We start from the raw sequence: 16,566 nt of genomic DNA on the forward strand, positions 1-16,566 counted from the left end.
TCAAAAGGGTAAAGCAATGTTTTGCCCTCAGCTACCATGCAGCTCTCTACCACTATAATAGGGTCCACTCCACTATGGCTCTGCTCTCCTGACTCGCTGCCCTCCTGAGAATGAACTAAGGCCATTAACTTCTCATTTATTCTTTGGAACAAAAGCTTTCAGAATCCAGACCTGTCTAACTTGTGCAGTCCACTTTTTCTGCCTCCCTTCTGATTTGCCTCTAGGGGAAAAGAAAAAAGGACAGGGTTTATTCTCAATATGGGCCTCTTTAGACACCTATTGAAATCAAATATGTTCCCTACATCCAAAAAAGGAAAAAGACTGTTGAGGATATAGCTCAGTTGGTTGAGCACCTGCCTGGCATGTAAAGGACCCCCGGGGGGTTTATCTCCAGTAGTGAGGGTAGGGGCACAACAAGGACAGTTCAAGTGTCTACAGTACAGGGATCACAGAGCAGAGTCAGGTAACGAGTAAAAAAAATTGACTGCTATTGCTGGGAGCCTGTCTGGCATTTGTTTTTTCTCTGGAAGGCAGTGGTGAGGGCCTAACACTGGCAGTTTTCAGGGGGCAAAACTTGGAGTTCTGAAAGTGAAGTTAATAATAATAATGTTTATCTTTTTAAATTCTTCCTATACTGAGGCCTGAAGTCACTGGTTTCAGGCGATTAACACTCATTATTTAACAGCTCGGGGAATAAGTAAACAAGTGATTATTCTGGCTCTTTATTTTTTTCTTGCAGGCAAGAGGCTTGGAGTTCCTTAATTTCTTGTGAGCCAGGATCATTTAGGCTCACAGAAAGAAAAACTTTTACACAAGTAATATGCACAAACACACATATTCATACACATACACATTCTGGTCAGGCCTGAACTGTTTCATCAATTCCACAAGTATTCATGCATATACTTACATAGACACACCTATTCTTTTACACACACACACACACACACTTAGTGGATGGATCAAAAGCTCCTATGAGCAATTTCCATTGAGCAAGCACCAACACAGAAAAAACTCACTCATTCTGGATGAAATATAAGCTCCAACCTTTATTGCTCAGAGAAAGAAAAAGCTTTCTACCTTTTAATTGCTGAAAGAAAAAAAAAAAACCAAGTAACAAAAAAAAAAAAACCCAAACTCTTCCTCTTTATTGGTGAAAGAAAAAAAAGTCTCATTTCTCTATTGGTGAAAGAAAAAAACTTTTCTTTTTTATTACTGAATGAAAAAAAAAAAAAAAAAAAAAAAAGTCTTGTCCTTGCCAGTGAGAAGAAGCCTGCTTGCTTCTTGTCCTCATTCTTAGTTCTTATACTTTCTCAGAATAGATCACATGGTCTTCCAAAGCATCTTTACAGTCTAAAAGTTCATCATAAATCGAATAAGGAGTTTCAGCAGTAATGTTTACTAGTATCTAATTAAACATTCATTATCAGCAGCTCCACAAGTTCATTAAGAGTTTAAAACAAAAATTCTTATGTCATAAGTTAGCACTGTTTTGTCAGAAGGCAAATCATCTGCCTTATGCCTCTTTGGTTTTGAAGTTTTGTACAGATAAATCCAGCCAATATTTTATCTTCTGTCCTTGTACCTACAGTAAATTGTCTATTCCCAGTTTATGACCTTTAGTTATCAGATAATGGTTTCACAGCTAGCCCAGAAGGAATGTTCTCCCTGATGGTAAATTTGTTCCAAGCCCGTTTTCTATCCTAGTAAAATTAGCCTGTGACACATGCAGGTTTACAGAACACTAACTGCACCCCCTTTTTTTTTAGAAGGCTAACAATTACTTGTATAAATATAAGAATTCTATAGAATCAGTATTAGAAATTATGAAATCATCAATTTGTCTACTTAGCATGATTACAAGAGAGGACATCTTCATTGATCTGCAGAATATCTGCCCAAAAGGGTGGGCTAATGCCCAGGAATCATTAGAACATGTATAATGACTGGAAAGACATATCAGCAGTAAGAGTCAGTACTGAGACGAAATTTCTGAAAGTCCTACAATTCAGAATTTACCTATCGCAGCCATGCAAAAATGATGGGCCATCTCCAGGAAACTCACCTGCACGCCTTTAGCCTGTCTAAGATTTTTCTAGTCTTGTTTCTGTCCTTTATTAAAAATGTTATCTTTGTTGTCACAGATGCAAGAGGCCAAACCTGGAAGGTCCTGGAAGTACATAGTTTTTGGACTGAGTTCCTGGGACCCCTAGGGATTTCTCATAACTGGGAGTACTCTAGCCTGTCAGGTCTCTCAAATTCCAACACACCTCTTTCTTATTAATCTACTTATGAAACATATGCACAAAATTTTACTGGAAAAAAATTCTGTGCAAAAATAGTATCAATACCATTTAAAGATCATAGATGAAGCAAAAACATAATTATGGAACATAGAGGAGGGACCCGGCCATAGTCATTATGCGCATTCTATTCCTTGAGGCCAGGCCCACCTCAAGGCTCACCTCTGGTTCTGCAGAGCAGACAGTAGAAGCCCTCCATGAAGGCAACATGGCTTAAAGGCAGTGATAAAATGGCCAAGAGGACTCCTTGGTCTTACAGGAGACATACAGTGTGAACCTGCTCTCAGAAGAACGAATGACTCCCAGCTCCTTGCCTGCAGACCCTGAGAAGCTTTGGAGCCTTAGTTCAACTGTGGCAAGTCCTCAGTATTCCATGCTGCCCCTTCATTTGTGAAGGGGTCAGGGTACAACCTCCTCCCCTTCTTTTTTCCTTTGTTGATGCTGGGGGTGGAACACACTGACATCCTGGTCAAATGATCTACAGCTGAGTTACACTCTAGCCCCAGTAGTCCTCTTTTGTTTTTTAATTATGTGGACTGTTTTACAAAGTGTATGTCATCCTGGGACAGGGGCTATGGTAATTTCTGTACCATTCCAATTCTAGTATGCATACCAGTTAAGTGAGCACTGCTAGCCCTCTTTTTAAAGGAAGGTCTGACTTCTCAGTTCCTGGATTGTAAGCCCTTGAAGACAGGGTCAGTGGTGCCCATAACGTGCTATATCCTTTCTACCCCAAGGTACAAAGGCTATAGGCTAGGTAACAAAGCTGTGGCTCAGGAATTCCAAATTGAAACATAATTTTATCCATTTAAAAATTTATTTTTTTTTATATGTACAGATCTGTCACATGTGTATAGGTGGGTACCAATGGAGGCCAGAAGGCACTGGATTCCCTGGAATTTTTATTACAGGTGGCTGTGAGATGCCTGGTGTGAACTTAGGTTCTCTGGAAGAGCAGCAAGTACTCAACTTGAGCTGTCTCTCTAGACTTTATTTTACTTATTTATTTATTTTGAGACAAGATTTCTCTGTGTAACCTTGGCTACAGTGGAACCCACTCTGAAGAGCAGGCTGGTCCTGAACTCAGAGATCCTCCTGCTCCTGCCTCCTGAGGGCTAGGATTAAAGGTGTAAACCACCACTGCTGGACTATTTGTTTTTAGAACATGGTTACTATCAGTGGCTCTTGTCATGACCTACATATAAACTGTGACCTCCACAGCAGTGAAGGCCTTCCCCCACTTTATAGAATGAAGTGCTGTCTTTAATTTTATTTCTTCCTCTGGTTGCCTCTTCGGGAAGTAGGTCTGTACATTTTGGAGTGGGTACGGGGCATTCATTTTTCTGCTAACAGTCTTTTTACTTTGAGCAGTCTAGCAGGTAAATAAAAGAACTCAAAAGCCACCAAGATTTCATCTTTCTTCTCTACCTTCATCTCCACCCCTCTTTTCTAGGACAAGGTCTCATGTTTTTCAGCCTGGCCTGAAGTTTCAGTAGTCACTTCCTCCCACCCCCACGTCCCCTTTTTTTCTTTTTTTTTCATTCATTGCTGACCTTGAACTCCTACCTTCCTGCTTCCAAGAGCTGGGATTATAGGCATGCACTTTTATCACCAGCAGGGTTTGCTTTTCAATGTAGCAGAATATGGTAGCCTGTGCTTGCTCAGGAATCAGACAAAACAAATTGATGATCATAGATGAATCTCATTAAAGGGATGAAGTGCTTTTGGATCTAAGGTTTAAACTTTCCTTTCCTATGGAATACCCTAAATGCCACTAATCAGGATCCTTATATGTACTCAATTAGGGGAATTGGGGGAACCGAGGGAAGAGTCCCCTAAAGAAGACTCTTAATCCCAAGCACCCAGGAGTTACTAATGAACCCTGAGAATCTGTCTTCAACCCCAGGTCTCTGACAGATCCCCTCACCCACTTCAAACTGAGGCTGGTCCAGTGAGGTCTTTCAGGATCCACATTTCTCTTTTAAGTCCAAAGGCCGTTATTTTCTGATGTCCTAGTCATTTGCAACTTGTTCCTGGTTGACCTGGTCCTTGGCCCTGTGTGGGCGGAGTTAGCTTTGTGACTTCACAAAAATCTCTTGTGACAAGTCTGAACCCAGTGAATCAGGAGCTAGGCACAAGAGGCTCCCCTCAGGAACATCATGTGACTTTTCATAGAGGTACACCCCCACTAATTAGGGAATGAAGAAGAGCTGTCCCTACGGTAAGAGTCCAGTATACCCTCTGTACCTAGCAATGTCTCTCCTCAATAGCTTTGGCTTCTAGGCCTAAGGAGGTATTCTAGCCTCTATTTGGCAATATATCAAGGATCCAGGCTCATATAATTCAGACTTGTGAAGAGACAAGTGGTGGTTACTCTGGGTGATGGTGATGGTCTCTGAATGGGGTAGGGGATGAAGGGAAAGATCAGGTAAGTCCAGATGTCTTCTCCTTGGACATCATTATTCTTTTGAAATGAAAGAACTTTATGGTGTGAATCGTCCAGAGGGTCTGCCCAACCAAACCCCACAGTATTTTCCAATGGGTCAGACTAGTGATTTCCTGCATCCTGTAGAAATCTTATACCTATAAACATATTTGTCAACAATTCAAAGTCTTCTGGGATCTTGAAGGTAAGGCTAGTATTGCCTGTTTGATGTCAACTCCACTGCTATTTCCTCTTAAAGGAACCTGAGGCTAAAAAAACTGGAAATGATTGCCTCTAACTTTCTCTGTACCCCCTCTTCCAAACCTGCACCTGTAGCATGGCCTCTGGAATGTCCAAACTCCAGAAATCAGTGGCATGATTACTGATTGCTTCACTAGGGGATGAAATATGGTGGGGTGGGGATGGGGGAGGACCTAGGACATTTGGCCCCCCTTCATGCTACAGTTTCTGCCTTGGGTTGGGCAAGTACACTGTGAAGAATAGCCCATGGTATTATCTCTAGCCACGCCCTTTGGCCTCTTCTCTGATTACGACATTGAATCCTAGGGAAGGAGTTAAGTGTGCTTTAGGCAAAGATTCCAAATATAGACAGCAATCCAACAGGAGATCAGTATGAATGAGCTGGTTTGTGGGGAGAGTAAACAGGTCTAGATTCACATCCAAGAGACTCCTCGGCCTTTATTATCTTTCAACTTTGATTAGATGTGTGGCTTTCAATGGTGAGGAAGCTCAGAGAGGGGTCTCTTCTGCTTTCTGACTCCATTACTTACTTTCAGTTCTTTGCTAGGACAAAGAGTGGAGAAACAGGCCAAGAAGTAGCTACTCTATATTGCTAGGTGTGGTCCTGTAATCTCAGAACTCTGGGGGTAGAGGCAAGATGCTCAAGAGGAGTTCAAGGTCTCTCTCTCTCTCCTTTCTCCTCCTCCTCCTCCTCCTCTTCTTCTTCTTCTCCTTCTTCTTCTTCTTCTTCCTCTCTCTCTCTCTCTCTCTCTCTCTCTCTCTCTCTCTCTCTCTCCCTCCCTCCCTCTCCACCCCCCTCACCTATCTATTTAGAACAAGATCAAGGCCAGTCTGGGTGGCTATGTGAGATCTGGTTTCCCCTCAAGAAAATGGCATTCTGCTACTTCCCAGGGCTGCTGAAAACGTGCTCTAGGGTTATTTTGATATGGAGCTTATTTCTTATTTAAATGTGGAAAGCCTGCACTCCTCTATAGTCATCAAAGGGACAACCAGAGCAAAGGTTGTGGGATTTAGGGATCTGGTACTTAATGGGAAACAAGTTAAACACTTTTTACTTAATTTTCCTAACAGTGCTGGAAAAGAGATAGCCTTATTTTTCCACCAGAAAAAAATTGAAGCTCAAGAGACATGAAGTAACTTAAAGCCCCAGAGCTGGTTAAAGGGAATAATAGTGTCTTAGCTTTTCTATTGCGATAAAACACCCTGATAGAAACTACAAGGGACAAACAGGTTTATATCAACCTTACAGCATATGGGTCTGTCTATCACTGAGGGAAGCCAGGGTAGGAAATCAGGGCATGAACCTGGAAGTAAGAACCATGAAGTAAGAACATGAACAGAGGCCATGGAGAAACATTGCTTGCAGTCTTGTTCTCCCATGGCTTGACTATAGTACCTAGGACCACCAGCACAGGGATGGCACCAGCCACAATGGGCTGGACTCTTCAATAGCAGTCAATGAATAAAAAAAAAAAAAAAAAAAAAATCAGATTTGCCTACCAGCCATTATTATTGGAGGCATTTTCTCAATTGGGAGTCCCTCTTCCTAGATGACTAGCTGTGTCAGGCTCACATAAAACTAACCAGCACAAGAAGTATTGGGACTGGTCTGTTTGCCTCTAAGCCTGCATGGAATCATAGAGCCATCTACTTCTCCAAATTCTCCTGGAGTAAACCTTTTCCTTATTTCTAATGATCAGTGACACAGAGACAGACATGGGGATTTGAGCCTGATTATTGATCATCTGGTTTTAGATAAGGGAGCCCGGATTGTTTTGTAATGGCATCTTGCTATCTAGTCTACCCAGTCTGTTCTGGAACTTCTTTATGTAGTCTCGTTGGCTTTCAACTTAATATCCTTCTACATTTTTTTTTAAGACAGGGTTTTTCGGGCTGGAGGGATGGTTCAGTGGTTAAGAGCACTGACTGCTCTTCCATAGGTCCTGAGTTCAATTCCCAGCAACCACATGGTGGCTCACAACCATCTGTAATGGGATCTGATGCCCTCTTCTGGTGTCTCTGAAGAGAGCAATCGTGTATTCATATACATAAAATAAATAAATCTTAAAGAAAAAAAAAAGAGTGAGCAAAGTGTGTAAGATACACACACACACACACACACACACACACACACACACACACACACAGGGTTTTTCTGTGTAGCCTCTGTTTTTCTTTGTATACCAGACTGGCCTTGAAGACACAGAGATTCACCTGCCTTGACTCCAGAATTTGGGATTAAGGGCATGTGCTGTCACCTAGGCTTGAGATAGGGTTTTACCATATAGCCAAGGCTTATCTTTAACTCTTCAAAAATATAATTATGTTTTATAGGAAATGGACATGTATGGCTATAAGGAGGGGACAACTTTGGTTCATCTCCTTCCATGTGTGTCCCAGGAATTATACTCAGACCATCAGGTTTATCACCAAGAGCCTTTACCCACTGAGCCATCCCACCTGCCCTGCTTTGAACTCTTGCCTTAGCCTCAGTGCTCACACTGCTGGCAGGTGCCACCCTGCTGGCCCTCATTTGTTTCTTATGATTTTTTCAGAAGATTAAAGTGAGGCTCCAGAAAGAGCAGAAATGGGAGTCCTTGGGAGTCTGTAGTTGAGTAGCGATTCTGATACAGGGCCATCAGATGAAATATAGGATGGTCAGCTCAAGTTGAATTTCAGAAAAACTGATTTTTTATTATTGTCCTCAATAATTATGGTAGAGCTCTCCTCTCAGTCTGGGGGCCCAGGGATGTGGGAACTGGATATAGAGGTTACTGTCCTTCTGGCCTCTATGGACTGGTGTTAAACTCATCAGATAAGGTAGGGGATTAAACTATTATCTTTGTAGATCCTCAGTTTATTTCTCTGTAAAATGAAGTGGTGGGCACAGATATAATTAAGCAGGAGTGCCCACTCTGTACACATTTTTCGGGGGATGGGGGAATTGGGGGAACTGGAGGACAGTTGGAGCTTACTGGGTGGGTCAACTAGTGCATGACTGAGATTTCCTTTTTGCCTAGGCTGGGGTCCCCAGAGCCTGGTTGCACTGATACTACTCCCAGAAACATCTGTGATGCTGGTAGTTTAGTTTTGCTCAATTAACAGAAGAGCATTAAGCAGAGAAAAAAAAAACTCATATAGTTTCAGTGAGTTCCAGAAGAAAGCAGGACTACATAGAGAAGTTCCAGAACAGACTGGGTAGACTAGATAACAAGATGCCATCACAAAACAATCCGGGCTCCCTTATCTAAAACCAGATGATCAATAATCAGGTAGCACTTGGGTGGAACACCTGGGTTGAGTGAACCTATAGAAAAAGCACTTGGAGAAAAGTGGTTATAGAAGGAGGAGCTGGAGGCCCAGAGGATGCTACTGTGGATTTTTCTATAAATAATGGGCACGCTTGTGACAGGGAGAGTAATAATCCTAGATTATTAGACAGGGTAATAATCTTAGATTATGTCAAGATTGTTATCCTTGATCCTAGGGCTGGAGTTGGGGCACCTTCTTGTCCTGTCTTTCTTCCTTTTATTGTCTTAAAACACTGTCTCTATTCATACATGTGTGCATGGGAGTGCAGGCCAGCCCTTCATTTTAAAAAATAACTTATTCTTAAAAATTTTATGTACATTGGTGTTCTGCCTGCATGTGTGTCTGTGAGGGTATTGGAACCCCTGGAACAGGAATTACAGTTATGAGCTGCCACATTGGTGCTGGGGATTGAACTTGGGTCTTCTGGAAGAATAGCCAGTGATCTTGAGCACTGGGCCATCCCTCTAGCCCCCCAACCCTTTATTTTTAAAACTATCTTTTGTTGTTGTTGTTGTGACAGGGTTTCTCTGTGTAACAGTCCTAGCTGTGCTGGAACTCACTCTGTAGATCAGGCTGGCCTCAAACTCAGAGATCTGCTTGCCTCTGACCGGAGTGCTGGGAAAGGCATGCATCACCGCACCCTGCCCCTCTTGTCCTTTCTGATTCTGGGGAGCTCAGTAAGCATGATTGTTCCCATTTCTGTTGGGGACGACTTTCTCAGTTGTCCCAGCAGGGAAAGAGGACTGAGTAGAGCAGGGTAGGACAAAACCCACAGATATTCTACCAAAGAAGCCAAAACAAACAATCCAGGACAAAAAGCTTCTTTTAAGGATTCAGATCCAATGTGCCCGAATCAAGCTAGGTGTGCAGGCCTGGGTTATCGGTGGTTTTGTGCTTCTATGTGCTTAGGTGTGAAAGTGTTGGCTGTAAACACAGGTGCCCAAATACACACAAGTATGAGCTTTCATATCTAGCAATGTGGGTAATGCCCCTCCTGTGAAATATGCTAATGATCACACCTGGATATGTAGCTAGGAAAGCCTGTGGGTGCTGCTCTTTCCAGAATGGGAGTCTGGAGTGCTTGCAGGTATGTGGTTGTGGTTTTACATGGTGTTCAGAGTTACAGGAGAGAGGACTGCAAAAGTTATAGGGTGGAGATTTTGATTATTTTTGGAGACAAGGTCTCATGTGTCTTAGGTTTGCCTCAAAGTTGTGTTAGCCAAGGATGGTCTTGAACTTCTGATCCTCATCTGTCCATTCAAGGGCTGGGATTGGAGGCTTACACTGCCATAGCCAGCTTCGGGTGGAGATGATGATGATGATTTTGGTTTTTCAAGACAGGGATTTTGTGAGTAACCCTGGGCATCCTGGAATTCTCTCTATAGACCAGGTTGGCCTCAAACTCACAGAGATCTCCCTGCCTCTGCCTCCTGAGGCTGGGCTTAAAGGTGTGTGTCACTGCTGCCTGGCATGGTATTCTTGAGGGAGTTGCTCCTAGACAGGTCCTGTATTTCTGCTCTTTTACAATGTCCCAGATTTAGCTTCCCTAATCCCCTTTGATGCCCCTTAAGACCACCCACACTGGGTTCCTAAAGTGGAGTAGTGCCATCTGGTGACAGAATGAGGCAGCGACTCCTGCTTTGATGAACTGGACTTTGGGTTTTCACAAGGGCTCTTGTATCAATGGATAAAGTATCCAAGGGATTGAACAGGATACCTAGAGGATCTATCCCTCTACATTTTGGGTTCATAGCCCAGGGACATACTGCAAGAAAGCTGCCTGAAATAGTATTTTAGGTATCCTGAACTCTCAGGATAAAAATGTAGCTGGTCATAGTGGTACAAGCCTTTAATTGCAGCACTTGGAATGCAGAGGCAGGTGAATCTCTGTGGTCTCAATACCAGAACTGGTCTACATAGGGGAGACCAGAACAACTGGAGCTATATATTGAGGCTTTCTCTTGAAAAAAAAAAAAGGAAAAATAATTAAAGATTTATTTTATAGGTACAAGTGTTGTACTTGTACGTATGTGGGTGCATGCACTACATGCATGCATGATGTCCAGAGGCCAGAAGAGGACATCTGATCCCCTGGAACTGAATTTACAGATGATTGTGAGCTGCCATGTGGGTGCTGGGAATCAAATCCTGGTCCTCTGAAGAGAAGCCAGTGCTCTTTCATGCTGAGCCCTCGCCAGCCCCCAAATCCGTATCTTTTTTTGTCTGTCTGTTTGTTTGAGACATTGTCTATTATGTAGCTCTGGCTATCCTGGAACTCAATGTAGAGACCAGGATGGCTTCTAACTCAAGAGTCCACCTGCCTCTGCCTCACAAGTGCTGGGATTGAAGAGGCAAATGACACCAAGCCTAGCAAAAACTTTTTTTACTCAACATTACTACTTTCAATTTCTCCTCCATAAAGTTGGCTAGCCTTATCTGCCCTGGTGTTGAGAATAATGAGTGTAATTAAGACATTTGATTCAAGTCTGCTATAAAGTCTAATTAAATAATGGCCATTATAGTGCAAGAGACAAGATTTCAGATGAACAGGAGAGAGCTGTTGTAGCAAGAGAGTGATTATGGGTTACATGCCTGCAGCACTTCCATCACCCTCTAGAATTTGTACCCTGAGCAGGTGTCACTCCAAGCACACAATTTAGTGAGGAAGGAACACAGTGCTCAGGTGGGTGGGGTAGGGTGGTGGTGGACTTAAGCTGAGACTTTAGATACTGGCTGCTGCTGCTGCCTTTTTTCTTCCCTCCAAGACAGGGGGGAAGAAAAACTTCTCAGTATAGTCTTGGCTGTCCTGGAACTCCTTCTGTAGACCAGGCTGGCCTCTAACTCAGAAATCCGCCTGCTTCTGCCTCCCAAGTGCTGGGATTAAAGGCATGTGCCACTGCCACTACCATTCCTCGGATGTAGGCTTAGAAACAGCCGTAGAATCTGATAATGACAATAGGTCCACAGTCTCTTATAATTTTTATGTTAATGTATTGGCTGTGAGAGCTCTATGGAAACGTACAGAACTCACTTAGAACTCCAAGAACAATAGTGAGTTGCATGAGTCCTGACATGTGGGTAGGTTTTGTCAAGAGTCTGCTCAATTGTGGAGTTATAGTTATCTTCCATGCTCTCACACAGAACCGCTGGGTCAAAATCAGATTCTTCTGATGCTGCTTCCCTTTGGTTTGTGAAGTTAGGCAAGTCATTTACTGTGGGTTTCACTTTCCTCAACTCTAAAATTGATAAATTGAATTAGATGGCCTCTGTGATTAGTTATTCTCACCGAAGGGCTTTTTTAAAATTCATTTTTCTGCTTCACATATATAATGCATGGTAACAAATTTTTATTTTTTATCTAATTTCTGCCGAATGTTTTTAACAGAAAGACAAAGGAAAACCAATGAGTTTCTGTCTAATGAAAACAGTAATTTCTGATACATTTGTGCGAAATATATTCTTTGACCCTGGCATCTTCTAGGGCTGATGTGGCAGAGTCCTACTGAGCCTTTCCGATGACACAGGGTAGAATTATGTACTGACAAAGTTATCCCGCCAGCTGGGGCTTTTAGAAAGATCCATTCCTTTCTTTACTTTTTACTTCCGCCTTTGGCGGCAGCCAATGAATACACAGCAATTCACGTTTACCAAAGAAAACTACGAATACCAGAAGTCAATGCGCTGAGTTGGTGCTTACTGGTAGGTCTAGCCCCACCATCCCCGCCCTTAAACGCGGAACTTCATTTCCCAGGAGCGCTTTGATGTTCCTCCGCTCCTCCCCCTCCCCGCTTGGGAGCCTCGCGCCAACGTTACGCGCGCGCACAGTACGTAGCATGCGAGTGACGCATAATATGTGGGCCGCTCAGGAGCCGTGGTCGCGCTGTGTGTGTGAGTGAGGGAGAGTGAGTGCGGGACCGGAGGCGGTGTGTGAGAACCGTGGCCGCTGGAGGGGTCGGGGGAAAAGCGGCGGAGCCGCTCGCGAAGGTGAGCGGGATAAGGAAGGAGCCGGCTCTCTGGCGGGGGCACGAGGAGACCGAGCGCGCGGGCCTCTGGGCGGGAGAGTGGGCGCCGCGCTGGGGGAGGGGCGGCACCTGCTTCGGCTGCGGGCGGCGAGGGGCCAGGCAGGACCACCGGGGAGGCTGGGCCCGGGGTCTGACAAGACTTTGCTCTTTCCGATCCCTTGCCCGGGGGCGGGGCCTCCAGGTTCTTCCTCCAGTCTTGAAAAGAAGCTTCTTTAGAGTAACTCTTCCATCCAGGCGTGGAGGGCAGGGTGTGCTCGCCTCTACCTGAAGGAGGTGCTCTTTGAATTTCTCTCGTCACCTCCAAATCTGTTCCTCACGAGACGAGGGGCTTCCTCTTCCTTGCCGCACGACAGACCCCTTCCCGGACTGTGTCTCCGCCTGCAGCCTCAGTCACCTGGGCGGGCTTTTCCCTCGTTCGGCTCCGTGCCACCTCCCACTTGCACCCTCCCCGCTCTTGGACTGGGCGAGGGGGCGGAGCTCTCCGACAACCCCTCCCACTTTTACGATGCAGTTGAGTGTGGAAGGGGAGAGAGGTGTGTGGGTGCCCAGACGCTGAGTCTGACCTGAGGTTGCCTGCCAGGCTTCTCTAGCGCTCATTCCGAGGGCTTTTAGTTGTTTTTTTGTTGGGTTTTCAAGGGCGTTTGCCATACTTTGTCTTCTGTTCCTAGAAGGTGTCCGTCCGTTTCCTCTTGTTGCAGTGATAGCTCTCTGGTTTTTCCATTTGATGAGGGAATACACTTGGAGTGTGTATAGTAGTAGTTTTTGAGTAACAAATGACTCGTTTTTGTTTATCTTATGTTGCTCTTTTTTTTTTTCCTTCCCAGAGCTCATTGTAGACTAGGCTGACCTCGAACTAAAATATCCTATCTCTGCCTCTAGAGTGCTTGAATTAATGGTTCGCTCTCTTTTTGTTAAGCCTTTTAAGTAGCCTGCACGTTTTAATTTATTGTAGCACTATCTTTCTATTGCAAACCCTTTGTTAATGTATAGTAGGAAGTTCATTGGTAGTGTTACCTGGAGGTTTTGAAGGCTTTTTTTTCTACTTGGGTTTACTGGCATTTACCTTCAAGGCTTTTATAATCATATGTACATTTCAGTCCGATGTCAAGATTTGTGTTTTTGGTTTTTGAGACAAGGTTTCTCTGTGTAGTCTTGGTTGCCCTGAAACTCAGCTTAGACCAGGCTGTCCTCGAACTCAGAGACCTGCCTGCCTCTGCCTTCCCGAGTACTGGAATTAAAAGTGTAAACCAGCACTGCCTACCTTAAGATTTGTGTTTGTATATAGCACTTACTCAATTAACCATTTCGAATGGGTATATATTTTTGGGTGTTAAAGTAATTTGAGGTGAGAAATTTTTACACTTTTTTTGAGCATAGTATTTACTGTTAACAGTGCTGTTTATTTGTTAAATTTAATAATAAAATGTGATAAAACAAACTTTGTTAAAGGGATTGTAGTTGGTTTACCACCACTGTTTTTGTAAAGGAGATTGTCGTTGGCAGTTATAAAGTTTTGAATGGCAGCTATAAAGAATTGAATGTTATAGTGTTAACTTTTCGCTGGAAGCTTTACATTTGGAATTTCCTCTGTTTTACCTTTTTGTGTTGAGGATCGACTCAGGGTCTCTCTCATAGGACACTTCTTTCCCTTCCTTAAGGCTCTTTAAATAGTCTCTGTGTAGCCCAGGCTGCCCTCAGACTTGTGAATGTATCACACTCAGCAGCCTTTTGAGCATTGTGAAGGTATGCACCATAAGTACTGACTGATTGGCTTACTCGCTTTGTCCCCCCTCCCCTCCCGTCCCTCCCTCCCTCCCTCCCTCCTTTTGTTAGAAATTAAATTTAATGCCTTAGGGCCCAAAGAATGCTTGACAAGGGCCAACCCTTGAGATGTACCTCTCACCGTCTTCCCTTTAAGTAAGGTTTGCAACTTTCCTAAAGGAGTACTCCTCCAACCTTTTCTCCTCTGCCCAGGATCTGTTTTAATACAGTCTTTGTTTTAGACATGGGGACAGTTTTTGTTGAATTGGCCATTCAATGTAGTGTATTAGAAGAGGACCTGTTTTGTGGTTTAATTTAAAAGTTGCAAAATGGTGGGGAAATGGTAGAATAGAGTGACGTGTAATGAAAACCATTTATCATACACACAGTTCCTTCATTACTTGTCATACTACAATACTTAGCTATTTCTAGGGTACTTTTTTCATTTCAGGGGGATATGCATACACTTTTAAATTCACAGATGGTAATCCTGCAATCCTGCATAACCTTTTTCACTTTGACTTTTGTATTTAACAATGGACTTGAACTGGGTGGTGGTGTACACCCTTAACTCCAGCACTAGGGAAGCAGAGGCAGGCGGATCTGTGTGAGTTCAATCTGGTCTACAGAGCTAGTTCCAGGACAGCTAGGACTATACTGAGAAACCCTGTCTCAAAACAACCAACCAACCAGCCAACCAACCAAAAAACCTGGCAAACAAAAACAAAAAACCAGTATATTTGAGAATCTGTTAGTTTGATCAGAGAGTTAGTTCAGTTCCAACATTTTGTTTTTTGGGGGGATGGAACCCAGGGATTTTTTTTTGTTTTGTTTTTGTTTTTTTGTTTTTTGAGACAGGGTTTCTCTGTATAGCCTTGGCTGTCCTGGAACTCACTCTGTAGACCAGGCTGGCCTCGAACTCAGAAATCCACCTACCTCTGCCTCCCAAGTGCTGGGATTAAAGGCCTGCGTCACCACTGCCTGGCCATAAACCCAGGGATTCTTGATTAAGTTCTTTTTACATCTTGAGCTATATCTTGAGCCCCTCAAACTTTTTTTTTTTTGAAAGTGAAAATAAGTGATAATCTTTTAGTTTCAACAGTTAACTAACTGCTTGCTGTATCTTTTTGCATTAATTTTGTGGAATTTGAGCTGGTAGGTATATCACCTCTAAATACTTTGGCACACATTCTTATGAGTAAAGAAATCCCATGTGTATAAATGTGAATATTAAACATATTTAAGACTTTATATTCTCTAATATAGAATTTTCATTAGCTCCCCACAACTGTTTCTATTTAATAGAAAGAGAAGTTGAGTTATTATTTTTTTTAATTTGATACTTAGAGAAGTTAAGTAAGAATTCACAGATTTCAGCAGAGTTGGGATTTGAGTTCTTTTAAATCTTCAATTCTTTTCTGGGATGTGTCATTTGTGTGGTCTTGAGGACCTCTCTAACTCATTTCCTCATCTGTAAAAGTCACCACCTCACAGGGTGACTGTGAAAATTAAGCATGTAAATCAGTTAATTACTTAGCTCAGTGTCCTTCTTGGGCTGGATACTCCACTTTGGTGACCATTGATTGTGTCATCATTAGGTGTATGTCATAACTTTTTGCATGATACTTACAAAAAAATTTGTACTGGTTTATTTTTCAAGCACTTGGGAAGCAGAGACAGGCAGATAGATCTTTTATGAGTCCAAGGATAGCCTGTTCTGTAGAGAGTTCTGGGCTAGCTAGGGGTACATAGTTAGACCCCTGCCCTCCAAAACAAAGAAAGGATGAATTAAATGATGCATACCCACTATATTACACCAAGCAAAATGATGCCTTGTAAATTTTATATTAATAAAACCTTTTGATGATATAGTAAGGGGTTAACATTCATGATATTTATTTTTATTATATTTATTTTGTATGTATGTATTTATTTAGGTTGAGACAAAGTCTCTACAATGTACTGGCTGTCCTGGAACTCACTATGTAGACCAGGCTGGCCTCAAACTTAGCCTTTGTGTGCTGAAATGAAATGTGGACACTACCACAACATATTCATGCTTAAGAAATATTTTTAACATTTATTTCTGTGTGGATGAGTATGGGCATGCTTATGTGGAGGGCAGAGAACAACTTGGGAATATGTATTTTCCCCTTTCATTAATATAGGTTAGATTCATATTTCCCACAGAAAGTAATTTTTCATAGTTGCAGTTACATTTATAGAAGTGGGTCATTAGAAGTTATGAAAATATCATTGGTGTATCAAACTCACAGACTCAGGATTAAACCTAAGGTTTTCTATGTACTAGGTAAACCACTTCATTACACCAGTCAGAAGCTAGCTTTTCTTTAAGTTTCTGGGGCTGGAGAGTTGGCTTAGCTTTTAAAAGCACTATTCTGTAGAGTAACTAGTTCAGTTTCTAGCACTCATGGCATCTCATAACAGTCCACTTCATAGTTCTAGTTCTAGGATATCTTAT

General features: G+C 42.8%; 1 protein-coding gene across 3 annotated transcripts in view; it reads left to right on the top strand.

Moving 5' to 3' along the window:
- The first annotated feature begins 12,136 nt into the window (after positions 1-12,136).
- The window catches only part of Dcaf1 (DDB1 and CUL4 associated factor 1), a 57,338-nt gene continuing 52,908 nt past the window's right edge, over positions 12,137-16,566 (top strand). For 2 of the 3 annotated variants that reach the window (XM_034484461.2, XM_076917348.1), the window contains exon 1: positions 12,143-12,285. The gene's annotated coding sequence lies outside the window, so the exon portion shown is untranslated. Of the gene's footprint in view, positions 12,286-16,566 lie in introns of all 3 variants that reach the window. The other variant, XM_034484460.1, reaches the window with a different exon arrangement.

This window comes from Arvicanthis niloticus, chromosome 21 (genome assembly GCF_011762505.2).
Source record: "Arvicanthis niloticus isolate mArvNil1 chromosome 21, mArvNil1.pat.X, whole genome shotgun sequence".
Lineage (NCBI taxonomy): Eukaryota > Metazoa > Chordata > Mammalia > Rodentia > Muridae > Arvicanthis > Arvicanthis niloticus.